Below are 7,482 nucleotides of genomic sequence, written 5' to 3'. Positions count from 1 at the left end.
AAACTATAATTCACTTTGAAAAGGACCTGGTTTATACCTATAATTAAATTAATCATAATTAATTCCAGCAGCTACTGCAATAACTATTGAAGGAGAGAAATATTAAAGAAATGCATTGTCAGAGATTTCTTACTGCACTATGTTGTGTTGTGTTATGTTATGGTGGAAGAATAAGAGTTCTTCCACACCTTTCCCATTAGTTCTTCATCCAGGTATTTAGCAAAGAAAGTCTTTATCTTCAGTTCATTTTTCTTTTTAATGTGGCCTTCTCTCCAGCTGAAGCCATATATCTTGAACATTTACTAGGTAACATTTCTAAGATCTGGCCTCTCCTGTCTGTATGGTAAGTTCATCTTTTGTTGGAGCTATTCTCTATACCTTCTGCCAACTCCAAATGCTGCCAAGGGATCACCTTTCCAGCCTGTTGTTTGAAGCAACATCATTTCCCCTCAGCATCCTTCAGCTGGAGCCCTAATCCCAATCAGAAGAGCCTTTTCCACTGCCTGAGGGTCCTCCACCGTCTGCTGTGGCACAGCCTCTTTCCCTGAATGTGGGAAATGGCAACTTCCCCTCCACCTATTGCTGTCTTGGTGCCTCTGCTTCAATTTTCTGTGTATTCTTGCCATTCCCTCTGCATTCTCTGAGCAACACCGGGAAAGGCTAGCTGCAAGGAAAACCCAGGCAGAAGGAAGATCTCAGAGAGCAGCAATCAGGGCTGGGGGTATGTAATCAGGGAAAAGAGGGTGAAGAGAAGTCACACTTTCTTCTCTTTCTTCAAGCAAAATGACAGACTAAACGGCAGGGAAGTATTCCTGTACAAACTCTGGGTTATAGTGGCAGTTTGATGCATTAACAGATTACAGCATTTTATTGCAGAGTACTGTTAAACAGCAGGAGGCTTTTCAAGCATCAGTGTCAAATATCATGTAATCTGCTAAGTAATAAACTATTAAAAGAATACAGGGCACATCATATTTCTTGACTTGCACAGTTTGCTCATTGGCTTTTATATGTGTCTGCTGTCTAATTTTGCTGTCAGAACACATCAAGCTGCTTTTATTCCTTCCTTTCACAGGGATGGCTTGTTTTTGTTTTCTGTTCAAAAGGCAGGTCCTTTTAAGTGTATGGGTTCATATCCCTTGACAATCTTCAAACGAGTCCAAGTCTTTTGGTCTTTTGGTATATCATCGGCCAGCAGAGCTGCCTGTGTTGTTTCTTCTTCCTTGTAGCTCTGCATATTGCTTCTCTGACTTCAGCTGCAGTGAAATCAAAATCTTCTTTGTTCTCTCATGATTTCCAGGTGCCCTTTCTGGTCTGTGAATGGGGTCTCTATGAAAACATATGTGTCTGAATTTTTTAGCAAGGTCAAAGAAAGGACATTTGGCACTTTAAGACCATCTTGCAGAGCAGACTTGAGCAAACTGCTCTTGTTTGAAGATGTGACTACTCATTAATGTCAAATTGAACATGGGCTGAGATACTTCACTTGATCAAGGCCTGAATTGTCAGTACTGAGCTCTCCTGAGAAGAAGCTACAACCTGAAGTCCCTGCCAGAGCTCTTCCCTATTTCGCTACTGGAAGGATTACTACAGTTGACAGAGAAAACCGTAAGTAAACATCCTCTGGTAATTTGAAGGAGAACTTGTCTTAAATATCCCACTTGTCCCACTGTCACCATCCTCTTTTTTCCATAACCTTCTGCCCTCTTTAACCACTTACTTTGACTATGCCCGAACTCATATTTCAACAGTCCTTGTCGAAAAGATTAAGATGTGTCATTTTTTTTTTTATTTTATCCCCAGCTGGGACCTTTTATTCCCTCTGTTGTGATGGTTCCAAATCAAAGACTTTAACACCCTAATTTCAGAACAAGAAGGTTTTCGAATTTGTTACAACTCAGAAATACATTGCTAAAAATAAATGTTCCCTACAAAACTGTCACCCTCCAGAAAGCCTTGCTATCCACATATACAGTGCTAATTCTATTCAGAAATCCAGAGGAGCATGCAAACCAAGTCTTTCTTTTTGAAAATGATTCTCCTAGAATGCTCTCCTGACTGTTTCATGTTGAAACTTCTTTTTCTGTTGCAGTTATCATTACCACATCTTGAACAGACCCTGCAAGCAAAAGCCTCTAAGTTGATTATGAAAAAAATCTCTTAGGATGCATGTTTGGTTATTTCTTCTGGTCCCTTCAAGACTGTTTTCTGAGTAAGTAGAGCCCAACTTGACTCAAGTCATTCTGCAGGCATTTGTACAAACCAACGAGTGAACTGCGTGGGGAAAGAAAACAAATCTTTTACCATTTATCTGCACTTTTCCCCAAAGGCTTTGAAACAGAGATAGATTCAGTAGTAGGTAATATATCAAGATGAATAGCATCAGTTAGCAAGGTGTGAGGTCTGTGACTTCCCAGGGAGCTGTGCACATGCAGGTGAGAGATTTCTGCCTATCTGATATGACCACTGCTGGCAGAAATAAAAAATTTCCTTGTAATCTTTCCCAATAGCTCAGCAAGACAGAGCTGATCTTAGGGTGGTGCTTTTAAAGACAACCCTTAGAAAGAAAACAATGTAGGCACCTGGGCTTGGAGTAGCAAACTAGTAGAGTGACAATCACCTCTCCTAAAGTGAACATTTATCATCACTGTTGAACTGGTCCACTCTTACCCACTGCAAGGAAGACTGAAGGGAGACATAAAATGATCACTCGTACTGTTGACTGCTGAGTTTTCCAGAGGCAGTTTGCCTGTGGGATATCATGTGTGTTTGACACATTTTGTGTTCTGCTTTTAGGCTTGTGTCACACTTTGCAATGACAAGGCAGGGTGCTTTCTCAGCTGGCAGTACTCACAGAGCTTTGCATCTCCAGCAGGGATAGTTCCCCAGTTTACAGCACAACTGGGTGCAAACCTGGCCTGTCATTACCAGGCATGGCATCTCATGAGAGATCCTGTGGTGCAAGTACCAAATCCAAAAGGCAGTGGCTGACCTATTCTGCAATGTCACTTTGATTTTAAAAGTACCATTAACCTTCCACCTGGAGTTTTTGTTCTGTTAACTTAGAGTATTCACACGTACCTTTAAAAGCTGTAATGAGCTGATGCAGTGATTGTCTACAGCAGTTTTGTAATAGATGAATGCATATGATATCTCATTTATCAAGGAAATAACTACTTCTTTAACTCCGTGATTAATCACATGAAAGGACACAGGATTTGTTGACAATGCCAGATGCACTTAAGATGAGAAGGTCTCTAGTTGGTAGAGAGACTGCTGTTTTAAAGAAATTATTTACTTGTGATGATGATGAAAACATGATGCTGCCAGCTCCATTTTGTCCCCTTTCCTGCTCTAAGCACATTCAGTAACCAGCCTGATTATAATCAGCACATCAAACACTGAATGTGAAGGGCGGGATTTTTGCCACAAATGATGAAAGAATCGGTTACTTATTTGCCTTTAATATGAAGGCTCAAGTGGCCAGTGAAAGCTGCAGGTTGTTCTGATGTTTTCTCTAATTTAGCTGTTTATACAAGGCATCACACTAGACATCCAGAGAAACCAGGGCTCTGATCAGGTGGTAGAGCAGCCTGGAGCCTACAAGGTACCTCTGACTTCAGGCTTGCTAAGACGCCTGCCAACCAAAGTCACAAAAAAATACAATTTAAATTTTTTTACCATAAAACTGGGCTCACCTTCTGTCCTGGTTTTGACTGGGGCAGAGTTAATCTCAGTGGCTAGTATGGGGCTGTAATTCGGATTTGTGCTGAAAACAGTGTTGATAATATAGAGATGTTTTTGCTATTACTGAGCAGCATTTGCACAGTGTCAAGGCCTTTTCTGCTTCTTGTATGGCCATGCTGGTGAGGAGGCTGGGGGTGCATGGGAAACTGGGAGGAAACACAGTTGGGACAACCAACCCCAACTGACCCAAGGGATATTCCATGCCATATGACGTCATAGTAGCTAAAGAGGAGGGAAGAAGGAAGAAGCAGGAGATGTTCACAGTTACAGTGTTTATCTCCTCAAGTCACTGTCACACATGAGGGGGCCCTGATCTCCTGGAGATCACTGAACACCTGCTTGCCCATGGGAAGCAGTAAATTGGTTCCTTGTTTTGCTTTGCTTGTGTGTGTGACTTTCGCTTTGTCTTTATCTCAACCCACAGGTTTTCTAGCTTTTACCCTTGAAATTCTCTTCCTGATCCCATCAGTGGTGTGAACCAACAGCTACACAGTACTTAGTTGCTGTCTGGGGTTAAACCATGACACCTTCCAAGATTTGAGTATTTCACTACTTTCCTTCTTTGATGACGTGGTAAACAGAATATTTTTTATTTTGTTCTTTTTTATTATTATTTTATTCAGATGATGTTGTTTTCAGTGATACATTTCAAAGGTAAAAATAGCTTTGAAGCACCTGTTCTGAAATACCTCATTTATTTTGTTATTCCAGGTCTGAACTAAGACTAGACCTGAGTTGATGGAAAGCAAAAGGTTTATCTTTTGCCAGCTGAGTGAGCTCAGGGATTGAGGTTTCATCTGAGTGACTCTTAAAATGTACATTTTATTTTGCCTTGTATCTGCCAATGTTGTATGAAACACCCTGGTCTCATCAGTCCATTCCTCTTCTCTCTTCTTTGTCTACTGCTGAAATATAGACAGATTATTTTAAAACAGCAAAGTCCTCAGGAAAAAAAAAAAAAAGAAGAAAAGGGGAGTCTGCAGTTCACAGAGAGAGGATTGGTATGAGGGAGATGCTATTTGTGAACAGTTTAACTCCTGGCTAATCCAGTGCACCAGGGAAAGGACTGCTCAGTGATTCTCTGTAGAAAATGCTCTGGGTGCTAATAATCCTTAAAGAGTCTGAAAACCGCAGCACTCTGTGTGGCAACCTTAGTGTCATCTCCCTTCCTTATCTGTGCCATGGAGGTAGGATGCCCCTGCACTGGGGAAGGTTTAGCTTCTGCCTTCCTCTGTGACCTTGAAAATGTTATCTACACTCTCAGCCAATACAGTTCTCAGGTGGACATTTTTAATTGTACTCAGGGGAACTTAATTTTCAGGTGATTTGAGAGGGATTTGGATACCAAATTGCCTTAGCATGTACAGAAAACCAACTCTAAGATACGTAAGTAGTCTTGTTAACCAGATTCCTGTCACATTTAAAATTGGGTATCTGCCCAAGGAGGTATTTTTTATTGAGTTCATTATTTTGTCTAAGAGTTCATTGTTATAGGGAGCTCTGCTACAGGCTGGCTCAAGCCACCTGGTGCATCACCATCGCCAGATCCCCTTCACCTCTGTCCTTCCCATGCCATGTGCTCACCCATACTTACTCCACTGTCTCCACGTGGACTGGGTGTTTGCTAGACCCTCCTCAAGTCAGTTCTGACAGTTGAAAATACATCTATTTTCACTGTGGGTCAGTGAGATGAACTGGATCAGTGCCAGGTGGAATGGGTGCTAAGACAGGTAGAGAAATGCATGGATAACAGCTGGGGGTAGGGAGATCTTTCTGTTGGGAAAATGGTCATGAGACCAACTCAGTCACCTCACAGAAGGTTGCCTCTAGATCACAAACTCCTTTGATGGGCTTTCTTCTTGAATCTGTCACGCCGGGAATTACTCAAAGGACCTCTTGATAAGTCACTCTCAGTTGGGGTCTCCACCAGCACAGTCATACAGATGGGACTCGCAGAGAGGAGGAAGAGCTCATGGCAGAACCAAGGAAGGGCCCAAAATTGATGTATATATTTTGAAACTTCATTAATCCAGGGTATTTTATGACAGTGTAATTAGCACTAGAGGCTGAGAGGAGTGGCAAAATACATTTATCTCAACAAAGGCGGATAAAACCTGTAATTCTCACCTGAATTATGGTTTTCAAAACCCTCTCTAAGAAGACAGATGTTATGCCAGACCTCACTATTGTAGATTGCATTTTTCTTGAAAATAACAAATAGCCAATTAGTTATGGGTACCTCTTGCATAACAAACAATTTTATTGCAGGGAGAAATTTCGATAATAAACAATTTCTTTACTTTGAGGTTAGCCCTTTGTCCCTCTGGATGCACTTCCCAATGCACAGTGATCACAAATCACAGCTATAGCAGGGGTAAAGTCAGTGCAAAGCTGCCATTTGTTGAGAATATATCACATAAAAGAACTAGGGAGTACCTGCACAAACTGATACAGAACTTGATTAAAACAGTAAACAAAGCAGGTCCCTAAAGGGATTAGACAAATTCATGGACAACATGTAAATGGTGCAGTCTGTGAGAATCATATAGGAAGGTGTCTTACCAATATGCAGGGATACCACCTTAAATATGCCTAATGAAGGATCCCTAGCCTCTTCCCCCCCAAACATACACATGCACAAAGTCATGGCTACCAGCAGTTAATGACAGATTTGTTAATTAACAGCATGAGGCAAAGCCAAGGTTGATGTTCTAATAAACAGGTCATTAACTTTGGTAATGACCAATTTGGGAAGATGATTGCTCTTACAAACTGTATTCCATGGCTTATAAAATGCAGCAGTGCAGCTCTGAAATACATCTGGCAGACAAGACATTTAACAGAGCAGTTGGTCTGAAACACTAGCCGTTCCCTGGGAAGTTATCATCCCCATTTTTCACCAGACACACCATGTCACCAGGAATCAGATTAGATGTATTTCAAACTACAGCAATTAAAATCCATATAGATGTAAAAATGAAATAAAAAACAGCTTTGAGACAACTGACCATCTTTGCCAACGTTGTCCAGAAAAGGTACTTGGTGTTCATGACTGGCTTTTAATTCAGACTCTGTTGCTATTTAATTCAGACTTTTCACTGTATTTCTCTATCAGGACGAAGGACACACCTGTGCAAGAGACTGGGCTACTGCAAGGAGAGAAGTCTTCATCAGCAGCTTGTCATTGTCAGGGATTTTTTTTCTCCCTGTGGAGGGAGGCAGGGTAGCAACATGTGTAAGGACTGGGATGAATAGGGAAGCTACCTAAAACAGCCAGGGGGGAATGGCTTTGAAACTTGGATTTTTGAAACATGGATTTTCCATGACACAAAAGAATGGAAGGCACCTGCAGTTTCATTGCACTGCAAAGCAAGCCCTGAAAGAGACCTATTTAGAACGACTCAAGATCAGCGTACTGCAAAAATCTTCCAGTTTGGGAGCAGAAGTGGGCTGAGATCATGTTGCAAAAAATTCCTCTGTTTGCAGGACCTGTGCCATTTTTTCATGTTACTGGAATAAAAGTCAGAAGCAAAAGAGGCTAATAGTAATGTGTGTCATGAGCCAGAGGATCCATTACTAGCACTTTGGGTCCTTTTGGGGGATAATTAAACATCCTGAAGAACCATCACTTAATATCACAGCACCTAGCAGTTACTAGAGAGTTAATAACCAGATATCAGAGGGAAGAAATTACTCTTTCTATAGTTTACTATCAAATTATTAGAAAAAACAATT

At 41.2% G+C, this 7,482-nt stretch overlaps 2 long non-coding RNA genes across 3 annotated transcripts; one reads left to right on the top strand and one right to left on the bottom strand.

Annotated features, from left to right (window-relative positions):
- Positions 1-974: 974 nt before the first annotated feature.
- LOC120322989 lies at positions 975-3,733 on the bottom strand. The gene is made up of 2 exons (XR_005563021.1): positions 3,699-3,733; positions 975-1,329 (listed from the first exon to the last, which is right to left on the bottom strand). It is a non-coding gene; the product is annotated as an uncharacterized LOC120322989 (long non-coding RNA).
- Positions 3,734-4,069: 336 nt separating this feature from the next.
- LOC120322990 lies at positions 4,070-7,237 on the top strand. Of its 2 annotated transcripts, none has more exons than XR_005563023.1 (3): positions 4,070-4,320; positions 5,069-5,133; positions 6,863-7,237. It is a non-coding gene; the product is annotated as an uncharacterized LOC120322990 (long non-coding RNA). The 2 variants fall into 2 exon arrangements; XR_005563024.1 differs by lacking the exon at positions 4,070-4,320 and adding an exon at positions 4,663-4,748.
- Positions 7,238-7,482: the final 245 nt, after the last annotated feature.

The sequence above is a fragment of the Pipra filicauda genome, unplaced genomic scaffold (assembly GCF_003945595.2).
Source record: "Pipra filicauda isolate LSUMZ 115617 unplaced genomic scaffold, ASM394559v2 scaffold17_size4572894_pilon, whole genome shotgun sequence".
In the NCBI taxonomy this organism is placed as follows: Eukaryota; Metazoa; Chordata; class Aves; order Passeriformes; family Pipridae; genus Pipra; species Pipra filicauda.
Note: the sequence above shows the minus strand (reverse complement) of the source record. Positions and strands in the feature narration are given on the sequence as shown.